Consider the following 26,940-nt stretch of genomic DNA (forward strand, 5'->3'; position numbering starts at 1 on the left):
AGACATGGGAGCCTTGCTACGCTGATGGGCGGGATGTAAATTGCCAACAGGCACTCTGGAGAAGTGTACGGTGTGTCCTGAAACAAGTAATAAACACAGCTTAGAGAGCATAGGGCACTTCCACTCATGGGCGTATAAATTGGGAAAACTAAAAATCAACAAGACACAGGCACCCCAAACTTTACGGCTGCTCTGTTTCCAAGAACCGCCACTTCGGTACACCTTCAATATCCCAGGAAAGAGAAAAATGGATAAAGAAATGGTGGTACTTGGCACAATGGAATATCACTCAGCCATGAAATCAGTGTCATAAGGCTAGTTAGCAGCATGATGAGTGGATTTAGCGACGATGATTCTAAGTGAAATAAGTCACACAGAAAAAGACACTTATCCTAAGATATCGCTTATAGAGGGAATGTCAAAATCGCTACACTTGAATTGAATTACAAAACAGAACACAGTCACACCTTTAGAAGACACACTATGGCTGCTTAACGGGAAAGGTGAGGTGGGTTGATGCATAAAACAAGGGTTAGAAATTAGCTCAGAGACCGTTCCATAAGCCAAATATGTAATAGAGAAGGCCTACTCCCTGCTCAGTGAACTCGACTCAACACCACCTAGTCACCGCACAAGAATATATCTGACTAGTAAGAATCTGAAAACCTATGTATCGATATCTCTCTGCAAGTGAATCAAGAGGGTGTAAAGCGGCATAAACACAGCAGGGAAAAGCAGTCAAGCCCCATTCTAAACACAAATTACTTTAAAAAACCCACAAAACAAAGACACTGAAAGAGAGACAAATTCTTACAAAATCCGTTCAGGGTCTCTGATGCAACCTGGATTGACCGTATCTAGACCCACAGCTAGATGAGACATAAGGCTGGACACTCTTGGGGCTGAGAGGATTAGTGAGGTTGGGTGAGCAAACGCAGATACTTTAAAGTAATACCGCGGGGTACCCACCACATAGGTCTCAAATCTCCAGGTACAAGGGCATCTTCCTACATCAAAACATGCATGGGAAACCCAGAGGATGGTATGCCGTGAGATCGGGAAAGGTTTCTAAAACGCACCTCATTTCTCCTCTCCTTGTGCTCGGGTTCGCCATTCCAGCCGCTTGACTAACCATCTCCCTACTTGGAGAATCAGCACCTTTTACCTCCTGTTTCGTACAGGTTGCAATTTGTCCTGAGGATGAACGGGAAGACGGGGAACCAACGAGAGACTAGCCCTAGGTGTTGGGACAGGCACAGGTCACTCCATTTTCCCATCAGGAAGAAGAATGAACCACAGGCTCAGCCTGCCCCCCAGAACCAAAATAGGGCCTGAAGCAATCCTGCGCTTTTGCGGCCAGCTCCCAAAAAAGCGAGTAGACAAATGGAGCTCAGGGGCACTGCAATTCACAAACGTGCAGAGTTATAAATGATAACTCTCGTCCATAAATATATTGAGGGAAGGCAACGAAGAGGATTTGAAAGCAAGACAGATTTGCAGGAAACAGATTTCAGGAGGTACATTCGAATCGCCTTTAAAGCACATGAAAAGCGGCAAAACGTTGACAATGATGCCCTTGGCCAAAAAGGGCGTATGCGTTTTTTCCTGAATATATTCAGGAAAAAACGCATACGCCCTTTTTGGCCAACCAAGCAAGCCGGAAGGGCAAATCAGCGCTACAAAGAAGTCTCGCTTGCCCTCGGTCAAAAGGGCCATGCTGAAAAAAGTGTAAAAACCAGAAAAGCAGGACAGGCCATGGAGACATGGGAGCCTTGCTACGCTGATGGGCGGGATGTAAATTGCCAACAGGCACTCTGGAGAAGTGTACGGTGTGTCCTGAAACAAGTAATAAACACAGCTGAGAGAGCATAGGGCACTTCCACTCATGGGCGTATAAATTGGGAAAACTAAAAATCAACAAGACACAGGCACCCCAAACTTTACGGCTGCTCTGTTTCCAAGAACCTCCACTTCGGTACACCTTCAATATCCCAGGAAAGAGAAAAATGGATAAAGACATGGTGGTACTTGGCACAATGGAATATCACTCAGCCATGAAATCAGTGTCATAAGGCTAGTTAGCAGCATGATGAGTGGATTTAGCGACGATGATTCTAAGTGAAATAAGTCACACAGAAAAAGACACTTATCCTAAGATATCGCTTATAGAGGGAATGTCAAAATCGCTACACTTGAATTGAATTACAAAACAGAACAGAGTCACACCTTTAGAAGACACACTATGGCTGCTTAACGGGAAAGATGAGGTGGGTTGATGCATAAAACAAGGGTTTGAAATTAGCTCAGAGACCGTTCCATAAGCCAAATATGTAATAGACAAGGCCTACTCCCTGCTCAGTGAACTGGACTCAACACCCCCTAGTCACCGCACAAGAATATATCTGACTAGTAAGAATCTGAAAACCTATGTATCGATATCTCTCTGCAAGTGAATCAAGAGGGTGTAAAGTGGCATAAACACAGCAGGGAAAAGCAGTCAAGCCCCATTCTAAACACTAATTACTTTAAAAAACCCACAAAACAAAGACAGTGAAAGAGAGAGAAATTCTTACAAAATCCGTTCAGGGTCTCTGATGCAACCTGGATTGACCGTATCTAGACCCACAGCTAGATGAGACATAAGGCTGGACACTCTTGGGGCTGAGAGGATTAGTGAGGTTGGGTGAGCAAACACAGATACTTTAAAGTAATACAGCAGGGTACCCACCCCATGGGTCTCAAATCTCCAGGTACAAGGGCATCTTCCTACATCAAAACATGCATGGGAAACCCAGAGGATGGTATGCCGTGAGATCGGGAAAGGTTTCTAAAACGCACCTCATTTCTCCTCTCCTTGTGCTCGGGTTCGCCATTCCAGCCGCTTGACTAACCATCTCCCTACTTGGAGAATCAGCACCTTTTACCTCCTGTTTCGTACAGGTTGCAATTTGTCCTGAGGATGAACGGGAAGACGGGGAACCAACGAGAGACTAGCCCTAGGTGTTGGGACAGGCACAGGTAACTCCATTTTCCCATCAGGAAGAAGAATGAACCACAGGCTCAGCCTGCCCCCCAGAACCAAAATAGGGCCTGAAGCAATCCTGCGCTTTTGCGGCCAGCTCCCAAAAAAGCGAGTAGACAAATGGAGCTCAGGGGCACTGCAATTCACAAACGTGCAGAGTTATAAATGATAACTCTCGTCCATAAATATATTGAGGGAAGGCAACGAAGAGGATTTGAAAGCAAGGCAGATTTGCAGGAAACAGATTTCAGGAGGTACATTCGACTCGCCTTTAAAGCACATGAAAAGCGGCAAAACGTTGACAATGATGCCCTTGGCCAAAAAGGGCGTATGCGTTTTTTCCTGAATATATTCAGGAAAAAACGCATACGCCCTTTTTGGCCAACCAAGCAAGCCGGAAGGGCAAATCAGCGCTACAAAGAAGTCTCGCTTGCCCTCGGTCAAAAGGGCCATGCTGAAAAAAGTGTAAAAACCAGAAAAGCAGGACAGGCCATGGAGACATGGGAGCCTTGCTACGCTGATGGGCGGGATGGAAATTGCCAACAGGCACTCTGGAGAAGTGTACGGTGTGTCCTGAAGCAAGTAACAAACACAGCTTAGAGAGCATAGGGCACTTCCACTCATGGGCGTATAAATTGGGAAAACTAAAAATCAACAAGACACAGGCACCCCAAACTTTACGGCTGCTCTGTTTCCAAGAACCGCCACTTTGGTACACCTTCAATATCCCAGGAAAGAGAAAAATAGATAAAGAAATGGTGGTATTTGGCACAACGGAATATCACTCAGCCATGAAATCAGTGTCATAAGGCTAGTTAGCAGCATGATGAGTGGATTTAGCGACGATGATTCTAAGTGAAATAAGTCACACAGAAAAAGACCCTTATCCTAAGATATTGCTTATAGAGGGAATGTCAAAATCGCTACACTGTAACTGAATTACAAAACAGAACAGAGTCACACCTTTAGAAGACACACTATGGCTGCTTAACGGGAAAGGTGAGGTGGGGTGATGCATAAAACAAGGGTTTGAAATTAGCTCAGAGACCGTTCCATAAGCCAAATATGTAATAGACAAGGCCTACTCCCTGCTCAGTGAACTGGACTCAACACCCCCTAGTCACCGCACAAGAATATATCTGACTAGTAAGAATCTGAAAACCTATGTATCGATATCTCTCTGCAAGTGAATCAAGAGGGTGTAAAGCGGCATAAACACAGCAGGGAAAAGCAGCCAAGACCCATTCTAAACAGAAATTACTTTTAGAAACCCACAAATCAAAGATAGTGAAAGAGAGAGAAATTCTTACAAAATCCGTTCAGGGTCTCTGATGCAACCTGGATTGACCGTATCTAGACCCACAGCTAGATGAGACATAAGGCTGGACACTCTTGGGGCTGAGAGGATTAGTGAGGTTGGGTGAGCAAACACAGATACTTTAAAGTAATACAGCAGGGTACCCACCCCATGGGTCTCAAATCTCCAGGTACAAGGGCATCTTCCTACATCAAAACATGCATGGGAAACCCAGAGGATGGTATGCCGTGAGATCGGGAAAGGTTTCTAAAACGCACCTCATTTCTCCTCTCCTTGTGCTCGGGTTCGCCATTCCAGCCGCTTGACTAACCATCTCCCTACTTGGAGAATCAGCACCTTTTACCTCCTGTTTCGTACAGGTTGCAATTTGTCCTGAGGATGAACGGGAAGACGGGGAACCAACGAGAGACTAGCCCTAGGTGTTGGGACAGGCACAGGTCACTTCATTTTCCCATCAGGAAGAAGAATGAACCACAGGCTCAGCCTGCTCCCCAGAACCAAAATAGGGCCTGAAGCAATCCTGCGCTTTTGCGGCCAGCTCCCAAAAAAGCGAGTAGACAAATGGAGCTCAGGGGCACTGCAATTCACAAACGTGCAGAGTTATAAATGATAACTCTCGTCCATAAATATATTGAGGGAAGGTAACGAAGAGGATTTGAAAGCAAGGCAGATTTGCAGGAAACAGATTTCAGGAGGTACATTGGACTCGCCTTTAAAGCACATGAAAAGCGGCAAAACGTTGACAATGATGCCCTTGGCCAAAAAGGGCGTATGCGTTTTTTCCTGAATATATTCAGGAAAAAACGCATACGCCCTTTTTGGCCAACCAAGCAAGCCGGAAGGGCAAATCAGCGCTACAAAGAAGTCTCGCTTGCCCGCGGTCAAAAGGGCCATGCTGAAAAAAGTGTAAAAACCAGAAAAGCAGGACAGGCCATGGAGACATGGGAGCCTTGCTACGCTGATGGGCGGGATGGAAATTGCCAACAGGCACTCTGGAGAAGTGTACGGTGTGTCCTGAAGCAAGTAACAAACACAGCTTAGAGAGCATAGGGCACTTCCACTCATGGGCGTATAAATTGGGAAAAGTAAAAATCAACAAGACACAGGCACCCCAAACTTTACGGATGCTCTGTTTCCAAGAACCGCCACTTCGGTACACCTTCAATATCCCAGGAAAGAGAAAAATAGATAAAGAAATGGTGGTATTTGGCACAACGGAATATCACTCAGCCATGAAATCAGTGTCGTAAGGCTAGTTAGCAGCATGATGAGTGGATTTAGCGACGATGATTCTAAGTGAAATAAGTCACACAGAAAAAGACCCTTTTCCTAAGATATTGCTTATAGAGGGAATGTCAAAATCGCTACACTTGAACTGAATTACAAAACAGAACAGAGTCACACCTTTAGAAGACACACTATGGCTGCTTAACGGAAATGGTGAGGTGGGGTGATGCATAAAACAAGGGTTTGAAATTAGCTCAGAGACCGTTCCATAAGCCAAATATGTAATAGACAAGGCCTACTCCCTGCTCAGTGAACTGGACTCAACAACCCCCTAGTCACCGCACAAGAATATATCTGACTAGTAAGAATCTGAAAACCTATGTATCGATATCTCTCTGCAAGTGAATCAAGAGGGTGTAAAGCGGCATAAACACAGCAGAGAAAAGCAGCCAAGCCCCATTCTAAACAGAAATTACTTTAAAAAACCCACAAATCAAAGATAGTGAAAGAGAGAGAAATTCTTACAAAATCCGTTCAGGGTCTCTGATGCAACCTGGATTGACTGTATCTAGACCCACAGCTAGATGAGACATAAGGCTGGACACTCTTGGGGCTGAGAGGATTAGTGAGGTTGGGTGAGCAAACACGGATAATTTAAAATAATACAGCAGGGTACCCACCCCATGGGTCTCAAATCTCCAGGTACAAGGGCATCTTCCTACATCAAAACATGCATGGGAAACCCAGAGGATGGTATGCCGTGAGATCGGGAAAGGTTTCTAAAACGCACCTCATTTCTCCTCTCCTTGTGCTCGGGTTCGCCATTCCAGCCGCTTGACTAACCATCTCCCTACTTGGTGAATCACCACCTTTTACCTCCTGCTTCGTACAGGTTGCAATTTGTCCTGAGGATGAACGGGAAGACGGGGAACCAACGAGAGACTAGCCCTAGGTGTTGGGACAGGCACAGGTCACTCCATTTTCCCATCAGGAAGAAGAATGAACCACAGGCTCAGCCTGCCCCCCAGAACCAAAATAGGGCCTGAAGCAATCCTGCGCTTTTGCGGCCAGCTCCCAAAAAAGCGAGTAGACAAATGGAGCTCAGGGGCACTGCAATTCACAAACGTGCAGAGTTATAAATGATAACTCTCGTCCATAAATATATTGAGGGAAGGCAACGAAGAGGATTTGAAAGCAAGGCAGATTTGCAGGAAACAGATTTCAGGAGGTACATTGGACCCGCCTTTAAAGCACATGAAAAGCGGCAAAACGTTGACAATGATGCCCTTGGCCAAAAAGGGCGTATGCGTTTTTTCCTGAATATATTCAGGAAAAAACGCATACGCCCTTTTTGGCCAACCAAGCAAGCCGGAAGGGCAAATCAGCGCTACAAAGAAGTCTCGCTTGCCCTCGGTCAAAAGGGCCATGCTGAAAAAAGTGTAAAGACCAGAAAAGCAGGACAGGCCATGGAGACATGGGAGCCTTGCTACGCTGATGGGCGGGATGGAAATTGCCAACAGGCACTCTGGAGAAGTGTACGGTGTGTCCTGAAGCAAGTAACAAACACAGCTTAGAGAGCATAGGGCACTTCCACTCATGGGCGTATAAATTGGGAAAAGTAAAAATCAACAAGACACAGGCACCCCAAACTTTACGGCTGCTCTGTTTCCAAGAACCTCCACTTCGGTACACCTTCAATATCCCAGGAAAGAGAAAAATAGATAAAGAAATGGTGGTATTTGGCACAACGGAATATCACTCAGCCATGAAATCAGTGTCATAAGGCTAGTTAGCAGCATGATGAGTGGATTTAGGTACAATGATTCTAAGTGAAATAAGTCACATAGAAAAAGACCCTTATCCTAAGATATTGCTTATAGAGGGAATGTCAAAATCGCTACACTTGAACTGAATTACAAAACAGAACAGAGTCACACGTTTAGAAGACACACTATGGCTGCTTAACGGGAAAGGTGAGGTGGGGTGATGCATAAAACAAGGGTTTGAAATTAGCTCAGAGACCGTTCCATAAGCCAAATATGTAATAGACAAGGCCTACTCCCTGCTCAGTGAACTGGACTCAACACCCCCTAGTCACCGCACAAGAATATATCTGACTAGTAAGAATCTGAAAACCTATGTATCGATATCTCTCTGCAAGTGAATCAAGAGGGTGTAAAGCGGCATAAACACAGCAGGGAAAAGCAGCCAAGCCCCATTCTAAACACAAATTACTTTAAAAAACCCACAAAACAAAGACACTGAAAGAGAGAGAAATTCTTACAAAATCCGGTCAGGGTCTCTAATGCAAACTGGATTGACCATATCTAGACCCACAGCTGGATGATACATAAGGCTGGACAATCTTGGGGCTGAGAGGATTAGTGAGGTTGAGTGAGCAAACACAGATACTTTAAAGTAATACAGCAGGGTACCCACCCCATGGGTCTCAAATCTCCAGGTACAAGGGCATCTTCCTACATCAAAACATGCATGGGAAACCCAGAGGATGGTATGCCGTGAGATCGGGAAAGGTTTCTAAAACGCACCTCATTTCTCCTCTCCTTGTGCTCAGGTTCGCCATTCCAGCCGCTTGACTAACCATCTCCCTACTTGGAGAATCAGCACCTTTTACCTCCTGTTTCGTACAGGTTGCAATTTGTCCTGAGGATGAACGGGAAGATGGGGAACCAACGAGAGACTAGCCCTAGGTGTTGGGACAGGCAAAGGTCACTCCATTTTCCCATCAGGAAGAAGAATGAACCACAGGCTCAGCCTGCCCCCCAGAACCAAAATAGGGCCTGAAGCAATCCTGCGCTTTTGCGGCCAGCTCCCAAAAAAGCGAGTAGACAAATGGAGCTCAGGGGCACTGCAATTCACAAACGTGCAGAGTTATAAATGATAACTCTCGTCCATAAATATATTGAGGGAAGGCAACGAAGAGGATTTGAAAGCAAGGCAGATTTGCAGGAAACAGATTTCAGGAGGTACATTCGACTCGCCTTTAAAGCACATGAAAAGCGGCAAAACGTTGACAATGATGCCCTTGGCCAAAAAGGGCGTATGCGTTTTTTCCTGAATATATTCAGGAAAAAACGCATACGCCCTTTTTGGCCAACCAAGCAAGCCGGAAGGGCAAATCAGCGCTACAAAGAAGTCTCGCTTGCCCTCGGTCAAAAGGGCCATGCTGAAAAAAGTGTAAAAACCAGAAAAGCAGGACAGGCCATGGAGACATGGGAGCCTTGCTACGCTGATGGGCGGGATGGAAATTGCCAACAGGCACTCTGGAGAAGTGTACGGTGTGTCCTGAAGCAAGTAATAAACACAGCTCAGAGAGCATAGGGCACTTCCACTCATGGGCGTATAAATTGGGAAAACTAAAAATCAACAAGACACAGGCACCCCAAACTTTACGGCTGCTCTGTTTCCAAGAACCGCCACTTCGGTACACCTTCAGTATCCCAGGAAAGAGAAAAATGGATAAAGAAATGGTGGTACTTGGCACAATGGAATATCACTCAGCCATGAAATCAGTGTCATAAGGCTAGTTAGCAGCATGATGAGTGGATTTAGCGACGATGATTCTAAGTGAAATAAGTCACACAGAAAAAGACATTTATCCTAAGATATCGCTTATAGAGGGAATGTCAAAATCGCTACACTTGAATTGACTTACAAAACAGAACAGAGTCACACCTTTAGAAGACACACTATGGCTGCTTAACGGGAAAGGTGAGGTGGGGTGATGCATAAAACAAGGGTTTGAAATTAGCTCAGAGACCGTTCCATAAGCCAAATATGTAATAGACAAGGCCTACTCCCTGCTCAGTGAACTGGACTCAACACCCCCTAGTCACCGCACAAGAATATATCTGACTAGTAAGAATCTGAAAACCTATGTATCGATATCTCTCTGCAAGTGAATCAAGAGGGTGTAAAGCGGCATAAACACAGCAGGGAAAAGCAGCCAAGCCCCATTCTAAACACAAATTACTTTAAAAAACCCACAAAACAAAGACACTGAAAGAGAGAGAAATTCTTACAAAATCCGGTCAGGGTCTCTGATGCAACCTGGATTGACCATATCTAGACCCACAGCTAGATGAGACATAAGGCTGGACACTCTTGGGGCTGAGAGGATTAGTGAGGTTGGGTGAGCAAACGCAGATAATTTAAAGTAATACCGCGGGGTACCCACCCCATGGGTCTCAAATCTCCAGGTACAAGGGCATTTTCCTACATCAAAACATGCATGGGAAACCCAGAGGATGGTATGCCGTGAGATCGGGAAAGGTTTCTAAAACGCACCTCATTTCTCCTCTCCTTGTGCTCGGGTTCGCCATTCCAGCCGCTTGACTAACCATCTCCCTACTTGGAGAATCAGCACCTTTTACCTCCTGTTTCGTACAGGTTGCAATTTGTCCTGAGGATGAACGGGAAGACGGGGAACCAACGAGAGACTAGCCCTAGGTGTTGGGACAGGCACAGGTCACTCCATTTTCCCATCAGGAAGAAGAATGAACCACAGGCTCAGCCTGCCCCCCAGAACCAAAATAGGGCCTGAAGCAATCCTGCGCTTTTGCGGCCAGCTCCCAAAAAAGCGAGTAGACAAATGGAGCTCAGGGGCACTGCAATTCACAAACGTGCAGAGTTATAAATGATAACTCTCGTCCACAAATATATTGAGGGAAGGCAACGAAGAGGAATTTAAAGCAAGGCAGATTTGCAGGAAACAGATTTCAGGAGGTAGATTCGACTCGCCTTTAAAGCGCATGAAAAGCGGCAAAACGTTGACAATGATGCCCTTGGCCAAAAAGGGCGTATGCGTTTTTTCCTGAATATATTCAGGAAAAAACGCATACGCCCTTTTTGGCCAACCAAGCAAGCCGGAAGGGCAAATCAGCGCTACAAAGAAGTCTCGCTTGCCCTCGGTCAAAAGGGCCATGCTGAAAAAAGTGTAAAAACCAGAAAAGCAGGACAGGCCATGGAGACATGGGAGCCTTGCTACGCTGATGGGCGGGATGTAAATTGCCAACAGGCACTCTGGAGAAGTGTACGGTGTGTCCTGAAACAAGTAATAAACACAGCTTAGAGAGCATAGGGCACTTCCACTCATGGGCGTATAAATTGGGAAAACTAAAAATCAACAAGACACAGGCACCCCAAACTTTACGGCTGCTCTGTTTCCAAGAACCTCCACTTCGGTACACCTTCAATATCCCAGGAAAGAGAAAAATGGATAAAGAAATGGTGGTACTTGGCACAATGGAATATCACTCAGCCATGAAATCAGTGTCATAAGGCTAGTTAGCAGCATGATGAGTGGATTTAGCGACGATGATTCTAAGTGAAATAAGTCACACAGAAAAAGACACTTATCCTAAGATATCGCTTATAGAGGGAATGTCAAAATCGCTACACTTGAATTGAATTACAAAACAGAACACAGTCACACCTTTAGAAGACACACTATGGCTGCTTAACGGGAAAGGTGAGGTGGGTTGATGCATAAAACAAGGGTTAGAAATTAGCTCAGAGACCGTTCCATAAGCCAAATATGTAATAGAGAAGGCCTACTCCCTGCTCAGTGAACTCGACTCAACACCACCTAGTCACCGCACAAGAATATATCTGACTAGTAAGAATCTGAAAACCTATGTATCGATATCTCTCTGCAAGTGAATCAAGAGGGTGTAAAGCGGCATAAACACAGCAGGGAAAAGCAGTCAAGCCCCATTCTAAACACAAATTACTTTAAAAAACCCACAAAACAAAGACAGTGAAAGAGAGACAAATTCTTACAAAATCCGTTCAGGGTCTCTGATGCAACCTGGATTGACCGTATCTAGACCCACAGCTAGATGAGACATAAGGCTGGACACTCTTGGGGCTGAGAGGATTAGTGAGGTTGGGTGAGCAAACGCAGATACTTTAAAGTAATACCGCAGGGTACCCACCACATAGGTCTCAAATCTCCAGGTACAAGGGCATCTTCCTACATCAAAACATGCATGGGAAACCCAGAGGATGGTATGCCGTGAGATCGGGAAAGGTTTCTAAAACGCACCTCATTTCTCCTCTCCTTGTGCTCGGGTTCGCCATTCCAGCCGCTTGACTAACCATCTCCCTACTTGGAGAATCAGCACCTTTTACCTCCTGTTTCGTACAGGTTGCAATTTGTCCTGAGGATGAACGGGAAGACGGGGAACCAACGAGAGACTAGCCCTAGGTGTTGGGACAGGCACAGGTCACTCCATTTTCCCATCAGGAAGAAGAATGAACCACAGGCTCAGCCTGCCCCCCAGAACCAAAATAGGGCCTGAAGCAATCCTGCGCTTTTGCGGCCAGCTCCCAAAAAAGCGAGTAGACAAATGGAGCTCAGGGGCACTGCAATTCACAAACGTGCAGAGTTATAAATGATAACTCTCGTCCATAAATATATTGAGGGAAGGCAACGAAGAGGATTTGAAAGCAAGACAGATTTGCAGGAAACAGATTTCAGGAGGTACATTCGAATCGCCTTTAAAGCACATGAAAAGCGGCAAAACGTTGACAATGATGCCCTTGGCCAAAAAGGGCGTATGCGTTTTTTCCTGAATATATTCAGGAAAAAACGCATACGCCCTTTTTGGCCAACCAAGCAAGCCGGAAGGGCAAATCAGCGCTACAAAGAAGTCTCGCTTGCCCTCGGTCAAAAGGGCCATGCTGAAAAAAGTGTAAAAACCAGAAAAGCAGGACAGGCCATGGAGACATGGGAGCCTTGCTACGCTGATGGGCGGGATGTAAATTGCCAACAGGCACTCTGGAGAAGTGTACGGTGTGTCCTGAAACAAGTAATAAACACAGCTGAGAGAGCATAGGGCACTTCCACTCATGGGCGTATAAATTGGGAAAACTAAAAATCAACAAGACACAGGCACCCCAAACTTGACGGCTGCTCTGTTTCCAAGAACCTCCACTTCGGTACACCTTCAATATCCCAGGAAAGAGAAAAATGGATAAAGACATGGTGGTACTTGGCACAATGGAATATCACTCAGCCATGAAATCAGTGTCATAAGGCTAGTTAGCAGCATGATGAGTGGATTTAGCGACGATGATTCTAAGTGAAATAAGTCACACAGAAAAAGACACTTATCCTAAGATATCGCTTATAGAGGGAATGTCAAAATCGCTACACTTGAATTGAATTACAAAACAGAACAGAGTCACACCTTTAGAAGACACACTATGGCTGCTTAACGGAAAAGATGAGGTGGGTTGATGCATAAAACAAGGGTTTGAAATTAGCTCAGAGACCGTTCCATAAGCCAAATATGTAATAGACAAGGCCTACTCCCTGCTCAGTGAACTGGACTCAACACCCCCTAGTCACCGCACAAGAATATATCTGACTAGTAAGAATCTGAAAACCTATGTATCGATATCTCTCTGCAAGTGAATCAAGAGGGTGTAAAGCGGCATAAACACAGCAGAGAAAAGCAGCCAAGCCCCATTCTAAACAGAAATTACTTTAAAAAACCCACAAATCAAAGATAGTGAAAGAGAGAGAAATTCTTACAAAATCCGTTCAGGGTCTCTGATGCAACCTGGATTGACTGTATCTAGACCCACAGCTAGATGAGACATAAGGCTGGACACTCTTGGGGCTGAGAGGATTAGTGAGGTTGGGTGAGCAAACACGGATAATTTAAAATAATACAGCAGGGTACCCACCCCATGGGTCTCAAATCTCCAGGTACAAGGGCATCTTCCTACATCAAAACATGCATGGGAAACCCAGAGGATGGTATGCCGTGAGATCGGGAAAGGTTTCTAAAACGCACCTCATTTCTCCTCTCCTTGTGCTCGGGTTTGCCATTCCAGCCGCTTGACTAACCATCTCCCTACTTGGTGAATCACCACCTTTTACCTCCTGCTTCGTACAGGTTGCAATTTGTCCTGAGGATGAACGGGAAGACGGGGAACCAACGAGAGACTAGCCCTAGGTGTTGGGACAGGCACAGGTAACTCCATTTTCCCATCAGGAAGAAGAATGAACCACAGGCTCAGCCTGCCCCCCAGAACCAAAATAGGGCCTGAAGCAATCCTGCGCTTTTGCGGCCAGCTCCCAAAAAAGCGAGTAGACAAATGGAGCTCAGGGGCACTGCAATTCACAAACGTGCAGAGTTATAAATGATAACTCTCGTCCATAAATATATTGAGGGAAGGCAACGAAGAGGATTTGAAAGCAAGGCAGATTTGCAGGAAACAGATTTCAGGAGGTACATTCGACTCGCCTTTAAAGCACATGAAAAGCGGCAAAACGTTGACAATGATGCCCTTGGCCAAAAAGGGCGTATGCGTTTTTTCCTGAATATATTCAGGAAAAAACGCATACGCCCTTTTTGGCCAACCAAGCAAGCCGGAAGGGCAAATCAGCGCTACAAAGAAGTCTCGCTTGCCCTCGGTCAAAAGGGCCATGCTGAAAAAAGTGTAAAGACCAGAAAAGCAGGACAGGCCATGGAGACATGGGAGCCTTGCTACGCTGATGGGCGGGATGGAAATTGCCAACAGGCACTCTGGAGAAGTGTACGGTGTGTCCTGAAGCAAGTAACAAACACAGCTTAGAGAGCATAGGGCACTTCCACTCATGGGCGTATAAATTGGGAAAAGTAAAAATCAACAAGACACAGGCACCCCAAACTTTACGGCTGCTCTGTTTCCAAGAACCTCCACTTCGGTACACCTTCAATATCCCAGGAAAGAGAAAAATAGATAAAGAAATGGTGGTATTTGGCACAACGGAATATCACTCAGCCATGAAATCAGTGTCATAAGGCTAGTTAGCAGCATGATGAGTGGATTTAGGTACGATGATTCTAAGTGAAATAAGTCACATAGAAAAAGACCCTTATCCTAAGATATTGCTTATAGAGGGAATGTCAAAATCGCTACACTTGAACTGAATTACAAAACAGAACAGAGTCACACCTTTAGAAGACACACTATGGTTTCTTAACGGGAAAGGTGAGGTGGGGTGATGCATAAAACAAGGGTTTGAAATTAGCTCAGAGACCGTTCCATAAGCCAAATATGTAATAGACAAGGCCTACTCCCTGCTCAGTGAACTGGACTCAACACCCCCTAGTCACCGCACAAGAATATATCTGACTAGTAAGAATCTGAAAACCTATGTATCGATATCTCTCTGCAAGTGAATCAAGAGGGTGTAAAGCGGCATAAACACAGCAGGGAAAAGCAGCCAAGCCCCATTCTAAACACAAATTACTTTAAAAAACCCACAAAACAAAGACAGTGAAAGAGAGAGAAATTCTTACAAAATCCGTTCAGGGTCTCTAATGCAAACTGGATTGACCATATCTAGACCCACAGCTGGATGATACATAAGGCTGGACACTCTTGGGGCTGAGAGGATTAGTGAGGTTGGGTGAGCAAACACAGATACTTTAAAGTAATACAGCAGGGTACCCACCCCATGGGTCTCAAATCTCCAGGTACAAGGGCATCTTCCTACATCAAAACATGCATGGGAAACCCAGAGGATGGTATGCCGTGAGATCGGGAAAGGTTTCTAAAACGCACCTCATTTCTCCTCTCCTTGTGCTCGGGTTCGCCATTCCAGCCGCTTGACTAACCATCTCCCTACTTGGAGAATCAGCACCTTTTACCTCCTGCTTCGTACAGGTTGCAATTTGTCCTGAGGATGAACGGGAAGACGGGGAACCAACGAGAGACTAGCCCTAGGTGTTGGGACAGGCACAGGTCACTCCATTTTCCCATCAGGAAGAAGAATGAACCACAGGCTCAGCCTGCCCCCCAGAACCAAAATAGGGCCTGAAGCAATCCTGCGCTTTTGCGGCCAGCTCCCAAAAAAGCGAGTAGACAAATGGAGCTCAGGGGCACTGCAATTCACAAACGTGCAGAGTTATAAATGATAACTCTCGTCCACAAATATATTGAGGGAAGGCAACGAAGAGGAATTTAAAGCAAGGCAGATTTGCAGGAAACAGATTTCAGGAGGTAGATTCGACTCGCCTTTAAAGCGCATGAAAAGCGGCAAAACGTTGACAATGATGCCCTTGGCCAAAAAGGGCGTATGCGTTTTTTCCTGAATATATTCAGGAAAAAACGCATACGCCCTTTTTGGCCAACCAAGCAAGCCGGAAGGGCAAATCAGCGCTACAAAGAAGTCTCGCTTGCCCTCGGTCAAAAGGGCCATGCTGAAAAAAGTGTAAAAACCAGAAAAGCAGGACAGGCCATGGAGACATGGGAGCCTTGCTACGCTGATGGGCCGGATGTAAATTGCCAACAGGCAGTCTGGAGAAGTGTACGGTGTGTCCTGAAGCAAGTAACAAACACAGCTTAGAGAGCATAGGGCACTTCCACTCATGGGCGTATAAATTGGGAAAACTAAAAATCAAAAAGACACAGGCACCCCAAGCTTTACGGCTGCTCTGTTTCCAAGAACGGCCACTTCGGTACACCTTCAATATCCCAGGAAAGAGAAAAATGGATAAAGAAATGGTGGTACTTGGCACAATAGAATATCACTCAGCCATGAAATCAGTGTCATAAGGGTAGTTAGCAGCATGATGAATGGATTTAGCGACGATGATTCTAAGTGAAATAAGTCACACAGAAAAAGACACTTATCCTAAGATATCGCTTATAAAGGGAATGTCAAAATCGCTACACTTGAATTGACTTACAAAACAGAACAGAGTCACACCTTTAGAAGACACACTATGGCTGCTTAACGGGAAAGGTGAAGTTGGTTGATGCATAAAACAAGGGTTTGAAATTAGCTCAGAGACCGTTCTATAACCCAAATATGTAATAGACAAGGCCTACTCCCTGCTCAGTGAACTGGACTCAACACCCCCTAGTCACCGCACAAGAATATATCTGACTAGTAAGAATCTGAAAACCTATGTATCGATATCTCTCTGCAAGTGAATCAAGAGGGTGTAAAGCGGCATAAACACAGCAGGGAAAAGCAGTCAAGCCCCATTCTAAACACAAATTACTTTAAAAAACCCACAAAACAAAGACAGTGAAAGAGAGAGAAATTCTTACAAAATCCGTTCAGGGTCTCTGATGCAACCTGGATTGACCGTATCTAGACCCACAGCTAGATGAGACATAAGGCTGGACAGTCTTGGGGCTGAGAGGATTAGTGAGATTGGGTGAGCAAACGCAGATACTTTAAAGTAATACCCCGGGGTACCCACCCCATGGGTCTCAAATCTCCAGGTACAAGGACATCTTCCTACATCAAAACATGCATGGGAAACCCAGAAGATGGTATGCTGTGAGATCGGGAAAAGTTTCTAAAAGGCACCTCATTTCTCCTCTCCTTGTGCTCGGGTTCGCCATTCCAGCCGCTTGACTAACCATCTCCCTACTTGGAGAATCAGCACCTTTAACCTCCTGTTTCGTACAGGTTGCAATTTGTCCTGAGGATGAACGGGAAGACGGGGAACCAACGAGAGACTAGCCCTAGGTGTTGGGACAGGCACAGGTCACTCCATTTTCCCATCAGGAAGAAGAATGAACCACAGGCTCAGCCTGCCCCCCAGAACCAAAATAGGGCCTGAAGCAATCCTGCGCTTTTGCGGCCAGCTCCCAAAACAGCGAGTAGACAAATGGAGCTCAGGGGCACTGCAATTCACAAACGTGCAGAGTTATAAATGATAACACTCGTCCACAAATATATTGAGGGAAAACAACCAAGAGGATTTGAAAGCAAGGCAGATTTGCAGGAAACAGATTTCAGGAGGTAGATTCGACTCGCCTTTAAAGCACATGAAAAGCGGCAAAACGTTGACAATGATGCCCTTTTTGGCCAACCAAGCAAGCCGGAAGGGCAAATCAGCGCTACAAAGAAGTCTCGCTTGCCCTCGGTCAAAAGGGCCATGCTGAAAAAAGTGTAAAAACCAGAAAAGCAGGACAGGCCATGGAGACATGGGAGCCTTGCTACGCTGATGGGCGGGATGTAAATTGCCAACAGGCACTCTGGAGAAGTGTACGGTGTGTCCTGAAACAAGTAATAAACACAGCTTAGAGAGCATAGGGCACTTCCACTCATGGGCGTATAAATTGGGAAAACTAAAAATCAACAAGACACAGGCACCCCAAACTTTACGGCTGCTCTGTTTCCAAGAACCGCCACTTCGGTACACCTTCAATATCCCAGGAAAGAGAAAAATGGATAAAGAAATGGTGGTACTTGGCACAATGGAATATCACTCAGCCATGAAATCAGTGTCATAAGGCTAGTTAGCAGCATGATGAGTGGATTTAGCGACGATGATTCTAAGTGAAATAAGTCACACAGAAAAAGACACTTATCCTAAGATATCGCTTATAGAGGGAATGTCAAAATCGCTACACTTGAATTGAATTACAAAACAGAACACAGTCACACCTTTAGAAGACACACTATGGCTGCTTAACGGGAAAGGTGAAGTTGGTTGATGCATAAAACAAGGGTTTGAAATTAGCTCAGAGACCGTTCTATAACCCAAATATGTAATAGACAAGGCCTACTCCCTGCTCAGTGAACTGGACTCAACACCCCCTAGTCACCGCACAAGAATATATCTGACTAGTAAGAATCTGAAAACCTATGTATCGATATCTCTCTGCAAGTGAATCAAGAGGGTGTAAAGCGGCATAAACACAGCAGGGAAAAGCAGTCAAGCCCCATTCTAAACACAAATTACTTTAAAAAACCCACAAAACAAAGACAGTGAAAGAGAGAGAAATTCTTACAAAATCCGTTCAGGGTCTCTGATGCAACCTGGATTGACCGTATCTAGACCCACAGCTAGATGAGACATAAGGCTGGACAGTCTTGGGGCTGAGAGGATTAGTGAGGTTGGGTGAGCAAACGCAGATACTTTAAAGTAATACCCCGGGGTACCCACCCCATGGGTCTCAAATCTCCAGGTACAAGGACATCTTCCTACATCAAAACATGCATGGGAAACCCAGAAGATGGTATGCTGTGAGATCGGGAAAAGTTTCTAAAAGGCACCTCATTTCTCCTCTCCTTGTGCTCGGGTTCGCCATTCCAGCGGCTTGACTAACCATCTCCCTACTTGGAGAATCAGCACCTTTAACCTCCTGTTTCGTACAGGTTGCAATTTGTCCTGAGGATGAACGGGAAGACGGGGAACCAACGAGAGACTAGCCCTAGGTGTTGGGACAGGCACAGGTCACTCCATTTTCCCATCAGGAAGAAGAATGAACCACAGGCTCAGCCTGCCCCCCAGAACCAAAATAGGGCCTGAAGCAATCCTGCGCTTTTGCGGCCAGCTCCCAAAACAGCGAGTAGACAAATGGAGCTCAGGGGCACTGCAATTCACAAACGTGCAGAGTTATAAATGATAACACTCGTCCACAAATATATTGAGGGAAAACAACCAAGAGGATTTGAAAGCAAGGCAGATTTGCAGGAAACAGATTTCAGGAGGTAGATTCGACTCGCCTTTAAAGCACATGAAAAGCGGCAAAACGTTGACAATGATGCCCTTTTTGGCCAACCAAGCAAGCCGGAAGGGCAAATCAGCGCTACAAAGAAGTCTCGCTTGCCCTCGGTCAAAAGGGCCATGCTGAAAAAAGTGTAAAAACCAGAAAAGCAGGACAGGCCATGGAGACATGGGAGCCTTGCTACGCTGATGGGCGGGATGTAAATTGCCAACAGGCACTCTGGAGAAGTGTACGGTGTGTCCTGAAACAAGTAATAAACACAGCTTAGAGAGCATAGGGCACTTCCACTCATGGGCGTATAAATTGGGAAAACTAAAAATCAACAAGACACAGGCACCCCAAACTTTACGGCTGCTCTGTTTCCAAGAACCGCCACTTCGGTACACCTTCAATATCCCAGGAAAGAGAAAAATGGATAAAGAAATGGTGGTACTTGGCACAATGGAATATCACTCAGCCATGAAATCAGTGTCATAAGGCTAGTTAGCAGCATGATGAGTGGATTTAGCGACGATGATTCTAAGTGAAATAAGTCACACAGAAAAAGACACTTATCCTAAGATATCGCTTATAGAGGGAATGTCAAAATCGCTACACTTGAATTGAATTACAAAACAGAACACAGTCACACCTTTAGAAGACACACTATGGCTGCTTAACGGGAAAGGTGAGGTGGGTTGATGCATAAAACAAGGGTTAGAAATTAGCTCAGAGACCGTTCCATAAGCCAAATATGTAATAGAGAAGGCCTACTCCCTGCTCAGTGAACTCGACTCAACACCACCTAGTCACCGCACAAGAATATATCTGACTAGTAAGAATCTGAAAACCTATGTATCGATATCTCTCTGCAAGTGAATCAAGAGGGTGTAAAGCGGCATAAACACAGCAGGGAAAAGCAGTCAAGCCCCATTCTAAACACAAATTACTTTAAAAAACCCACAAAACAAAGACAGTGAAAGAGAGACAAATTCTTACAAAATCCGTTCAGGGTCTCTGATGCAACCTGGATTGACCGTATCTAGACCCACAGCTAGATGAGACATAAGGCTGGACACTCTTGGGGCTGAGAGGATTAGTGAGGTTGGGTGAGCAAACGCAGATACTTTAAAGTAATACCGCGGGGTACCCACCACATAGGTCTCAAATCTCCAGGTACAAGGGCATCTTCCTACATCAAAACATGCATGGGAAACCCAGAGGATGGTATGCCGTGAGATCGGGAAAGGTTTCTAAAACGCACCTCATTTCTCCTCTCCTTGTGCTCGGGTTCGCCATTCCAGCCGCTTGACTAACCATCTCCCTACTTGGAGAATCAGCACCTTTTACCTCCTGTTTCGTACAGGTTGCAATTTGTCCTGAGGATGAACGGGAAGACGGGGAACCAACGAGAGACTAGCCCTAGGTGTTGGGACAGGCACAGGTCACTCCATTTTCCCATCAGGAAGAAGAATGAACCACAGGCTCAGCCTGCCCCCCAGAACCAAAATAGGGCCTGAAGCAATCCTGCGCTTTTGCGGCCAGCTCCCAAAAAAGCGAGTAGACAAATGGAGCTCAGGGGCACTGCAATTCACAAACGTGCAGAGTTATAAATGATAACTCTCGTCCATAAATATATTGAGGGAAGGCAACGAAGAGGATTTGAAAGCAAGACAGATTTACAGGAAACAGATTTCAGGAGGTACATTCGAATCGCCTTTAAAGCACATGAAAAGCGGCAAAACGTTGACAATGATGCCCTTGGCCAAAAAGGGCGTATGCGTTTTTTCCTGAATATATTCAGGAAAAAACGCATACGCCCTTTTTGGCCAACCAAGCAAGCCGGAAGGGCAAATCAGCGCTACAAAGAAGTCTCGCTTGCCCTCGGTCAAAAGGGCCATGCTGAAAAAAGTGTAAAAACCAGAAAAGCAGGACAGGCCATGGAGACATGGGAGCCTTGCTACGCTGATGGGCGGGATGTAAATTGCCAACAGGCACTCTGGAGAAGTGTACGGTGTGTCCTGAAACAAGTAATAAACACAGCTGAGAGAGCATAGGGCACTTCCATTCATGGGCGTATAAATTGGGAAAACTAAAAATCAACAAGACACAGGCACCCCAAACTTGACGGCTGCTCTGTTTCCAAGAACCTCCACTTCGGTACACCTTCAATATCCCAGGAAAGAGAAAAATGGATAAAGACATGGTGGTACTTGGCACAATGGAATATCACTCAGCCATGAAATCAGTGTCATAAGGCTAGTTAGCAGCATGATGAGTGGATTTAGCGACGATGATTCTAAGTGAAATAAGTCACACAGAAAAAGACACTTATCCTAAGATATCGCTTATAGAGGGAATGTCAAAATCGCTACACTTGAATTGAATTACAAAACAGAACAGAGTCACACCTTTAGAAGACACACTATGGCTGCTCAACGGGAAAGATGAGGTGGGTTGATGCATAAAACAAGGGTTTGAAATTAGCTCAGAGACCGTTCCATAAGCCAAATATGTAATAGACAAGGCCTACTCCCTGCTCAGTGAACTGGACTCAACACCCCCTAGTCACCGCACAAGAATATATCTGACTAGTAAGAATCTGAAAACCTATGTATCGATATCTCTCTGCAAGTGAATCAAGAGGGTGTAAAGTGGCATAAACACAGCAGGGAAAAGCAGTCAAGCCCCATTCTAAACACTAATTACTTTAAAAAACCCACAAAACAAAGACAGTGAAAGAGAGAGAAATTCTTACAAAATCCGTTCAGGGTCTCTGATGCAACCTGGATTGACCGTATCTAGACCCACAGCTAGATGAGACATAAGGCTGGACACTCTTGGGGCTGAGAGGATTAGTGAGGTTGGGTGAGCAAACACAGATACTTTAAAGTAATACAGCAGGGTACCCACCCCATGGGTCTCAAATCTCCAGGTACAAGGGCATCTTCCTACATCAAAACATGCATGGGAAACCCAGAGGATGGTATGCCGTGAGATCGGGAAAGGTTTCTAAAACGCACCTCATTTCTCCTCTCCTTGTGCTCGGGTTCGCCATTCCAGCCGCTTGACTAACCATCTCCCTACTTGGAGAATCAGCACCTTTTACCTCCTGTTTCGTACAGGTTGCAATTTGTCCTGAGGATGAACGGGAAGACGGGGAACCAACGAGAGACTAGCCCTAGGTGTTGGGACAGGCACAGGTAACTCCATTTTCCCATCAGGAAGAAGAATGAACCACAGGCTCAGCCTGCCCCCCAGAACCAAAATAGGGCCTGAAGCAATCCTGCGCTTTTGCGGCCAGCTCCCAAAAAAGCGAGTAGACAAATGGAGCTCAGGGGCACTGCAATTCACAAACGTGCAGAGTTATAAATGATAACTCTCGTCCATAAATATATTGAGGGAAGGCAACGAAGAGGATTTGAAAGCAAGGCAGATTTGCAGGAAACAGATTTCAGGAGGTACATTCGACTCGCCTTTAAAGCACATGAAAAGCGGCAAAACGTTGACAATGATGCCCTTGGCCAAAAAGGGCGTATGCGTTTTTTCCTGAATATATTCAGGAAAAAACGCATACGCCCTTTTTGGCCAACCAAGCAAGCCGGAAGGGCAAATCAGCGCTACAAAGAAGTCTCGCTTGCCCTCGGTCAAAAGGGCCATGCTGAAAAAAGTGTAAAAACCAGAAAAGCAGGACAGGCCATGGAGACATGGGAGTCTTGCTACGCTGATGGGCGGGATGGAAATTGCCAACAGGCACTCTGGAGAAGTGTACGGTGTGTCCTGAAGCAAGTAACAAACACAGCTTAGAGAGCATAGGGCACTTCCACTCATGGGCGTATAAATTGGGAAAACTAAAAATCAACAAGACACAGGCACCCCAAACTTTACGGCTGCTCTGTTTCCAAGAACCGCCACTTCGGTACACCTTCAATATCCCAGGAAAGAGAAAAATAGATAAAGAAATGGTGGTATTTGGCACAACGGAATATCACTCAGCCATGAAATCAGTGTCATAAGGCTAGTTAGCAGCATGATGAGTGGATTTAGGTACGATGATTCTAAGTGAAATAAGTCACACAGAAAAAGACCCTTATCCTAAGATATTGCTTATAGAGGGAATGTCAAAATCGCTACACTTGAACTGAATTACAAAACAGAACAGAGTCACACCTTTAGAAGACACACTATGGCTGCTTAACGGGAAAGGTGAGGTGGGGTGATGCATAAAACAAGGGTTTGAAATTAGCTCAGAGACCGTTCCATAAGCCAAATATGTAATAGACAAGGCCTACTCCCTGCTCAGTGAACTGGACTCAACACCCCCTAGTCACCGCACAAGAATATATCTGACTAGTAAGAATCTGAAAACCTATGTATCGATATCTCTCTGCAAGTGAATCAAGAGGGTGTAAAGCGGCATAAACACAGCAGGGAAAAGCAGCCAAGACCCATTCTAAACAGAAATTACTTTTAGAAACCCACAAATCAAAGATAGTGAAAGAGAGAGAAATTCTTACAAAATCCGTTCAGGGTCTCTGATGCAACCTGGATTGACCGTATCTAGACCCACAGCTAGATGAGACATAAGGCTGGACACTCTTGGGGCTGAGAGGATTAGTGAGGTTGGGTGAGCAAACATAGATACTTTAAAGTAATACAGCAGGGTACCCACCCCATGGGTCTCAAATCTCCAGGTACAAGGGCATCTTCCTACATCAAAACATGCATGGGAAACCCAGAGGATGGTATGCCGTGAGATCGGGAAAGGTTTCTAAAACGCACCTCATTTCTCCTCTCCTTGTGCTCGGGTTCGCCATTCCAGCCGCTTGACTAACCATCTCCCTACTTGGAGAATCAGCACCTTTTACCTCCTGTTTCGTACAGGTTGCAATTTGTCCTGAGGATGAACGGGAAGACGGGGAACCAACGAGAGACTAGCCCTAGGTGTTGGGACAGGCACAGGCCACTTCATTTTCCCATCAGGAAGAAGAATGAACCACAGGCTCAGCCTGCTCCCCAGAACCAAAATAGGGCCTGAAGCAATCCTGCGCTTTTGCGGCCAGCTCCCAAAAAAGCGAGTAGACAAATGGAGCTCAGGGGCACTGCAATTCACAAACGTGCAGAGTTATAAATGATAACTCTCGTCCATAAATATATTGAGGGAAGGTAACGAAGAGGATTTGAAAGCAAGGCAGATTTGCAGGAAACAGATTTCAGGAGGTACATTGGACTCGCCTTTAAAGCACATGAAAAGCGGCAAAACGTTAACAATGATGCCCTTGGCCAAAAAGGGCGTATGCGTTTTTTCCTGAATATATTCAGGAAAAAACGCATACGCCCTTTTTGGCCAACCAAGCAAGCCGGAAGGGCAAATCAGCGCTACAAAGAAGTCTCGCTTGCCCGCGGTCAAAAGGGCCATGCTGAAAAAAGTGTAAAAACCAGAAAAGCAGGACAGGCCATGGAGACATGGGAGCCTTGCTACGCTGATGGGCGGGATGGAAATTGCCAACAGGCACTCTGGAGAAGTGTACGGTGTGTCCTGAAGCAAGTAACAAACACAGCTTAGAGAGCATAGGGCACTTCCACTCATGGGCGTATAAATTGGGAAAAGTAAAAATCAACAAGACACAGGCACCCCAAACTTTACGGCTGCTCTGTTTCCAAGAACCGCCACTTCGGTACACCTTCAATATCCCAGGAAAGAGAAAAATAGATAAAGAAATGGTGGTATTTGGCACAACGGAATATCACTCAGCCATGAAATCAGTGTCGTAAGGCTAGTTAGCAGCATGATGAGTGGATTTAGCGACGATGATTCTAAGTGAAATAAGTCACACAGAAAAAGACCCTTTTCCTAAGATATTGCTTATAGAGGGAATGTCAAAATCGCTACACTTGAACTGAATTGCAAAACAGAACAGAGTCACACCTTTAGAAGACACACTATGGCTGCTTAACGGAAATGGTGAGGTGGGGTGATGCATAAAACAAGGGTTTGAAATTAGCTCAGAGACCGTTCCATAAGCCAAATATGTAATAGACAAGGCCTACTCCCTGCTCAGTGAACTGGACTCAACAACCCCCTAGTCACCGCACAAGAATATATCTGACTAGTAAGAATCTGAAAACCTATGTATCGATATCTCTCTGCAAGTGAATCAAGAGGGTGTAAAGCGGCATAAACACAGCAGAGAAAAGCAGCCAAGCCCCATTCTAAACAGAAATTACTTTAAAAAACCCACAAATCAAAGATAGTGAAAGAGAGAGAAATTCTTACAAAATCCGTTCAGGGTCTCTGATGCAACCTGGATTGACCGTATCTAGACCCACAGCTAGATGAGACATAAGGCTGGACACTCTTGGGGCTGAGAGGATTAGTGAGGTTGGGTGAGCAAACGCAGATACTTTAAAGTAATACCGCGGGGTACCCACCACATAGGTCTCAAATCTCCAGGTACAAGGGCATCTTCCTACATCAAAACATGCATGGGAAACCCAGAGGATGGTATGCCGTGAGATCGGGAAAGGTTTCTAAAACGCACCTCATTTCTCCTCTCCTTGTGCTCGGGTTCGCCATTCCAGCCGCTTGACTAACCATCTCCCTACTTGGAGAATCAGCACCTTTTACCTCCTGTTTCGTACAGGTTGCAATTTGTCCTGAGGATGAACGGGAAGACGGGGAACCAACGAGAGACTAGCCCTAGGTGTTGGGACAGGCACAGGTCACTCCATTTTCCCATCAGGAAGAAGAATGAACCACAGGCTCAGCCTGCCCCCCAGAACCAAAATAGGGCCTGAAGCAATCCTGCGCTTTTGCGGCCAGCTCCCAAAAAAGCGAGTAGACAAATGGAGCTCAGGGGCACTGCAATTCACAAACGTGCAGAGTTATAAATGATAACTCTCGTCCATAAATATATTGAGGGAAGGCAACGAAGAGGATTTGAAAGCAAGGCAGATTTGCAGGAAACAGATTTCAGGAGGTACATTCGAATCGCCTTTAAAGCACATGAAAAGCGGCAAAACGTTGACAATGATGCCCTTGGCCAAAAAGGGCGTATGCGTTTTTTCCTGAATATATTCAGGAAAAAACGCATACGCCCTTTTTGGCCAACCAAGCAAGCCGGAAGGGCAAATCAGCGCTACAAAGAAGTCTCGCTTGCCCTCGGTCAAAAGGGCCATGCTGAAAAAAGTGTAAAAACCAGAAAAGCAGGACAGGCCATGGAGACATGGGAGCCTTGCTACGCTGATGGGCGGGATGTAAATTGCCAACAGGCACTCTGGAGAAGTGTACGGTGTGTCCTGAAACAAGTAATAAACACAGCTGAGAGAGCATAGGGCACTTCCACTCATGGGCGTATAAATTGGGAAAACTAAAAATCAACAAGACACAGGCACCCCAAACTTGACGGCTGCTCTGTTTCCAAGAACCTCCACTTCGGTACACCTTCAATATCCCAGGAAAGAGAAAAATGGATAAAGACATGGTGGTACTTGGCACAATGGAATATCACTCAGCCATGAAATCAGTGTCATAAGGCTAGTTAGCAGCATGATGAGTGGATTTAGCGACGATGATTCTAAGTGAAATAAGTCACACAGAAAAAGACACTTATCCTAAGATATCGCTTATAGAGGGAATGTCAAAATCGCTACACTTGAATTGAATTACAAAACAGAACAGAGTCACACCTTTAGAAGACACACTATGGCTGCTTAACGGAAAAGATGAGGTGGGGTGATGCATAAAACAAGGGTTTGAAATTAGCTCAGAGACCGTTCCATAAGCCAAATATGTAATAGACAAGGCCTACTCCCTGCTCAGTGAACTGGACTCAACACCCCCTAGTCACCGCACAAGAATATATCTGACTAGTAAGAATCTGAAAACCTATGTATC

Source organism: Eubalaena glacialis, chromosome 12 (genome assembly GCF_028564815.1).
Source record: "Eubalaena glacialis isolate mEubGla1 chromosome 12, mEubGla1.1.hap2.+ XY, whole genome shotgun sequence".
Taxonomy (NCBI): Eukaryota; Metazoa; Chordata; class Mammalia; order Artiodactyla; family Balaenidae; genus Eubalaena; species Eubalaena glacialis.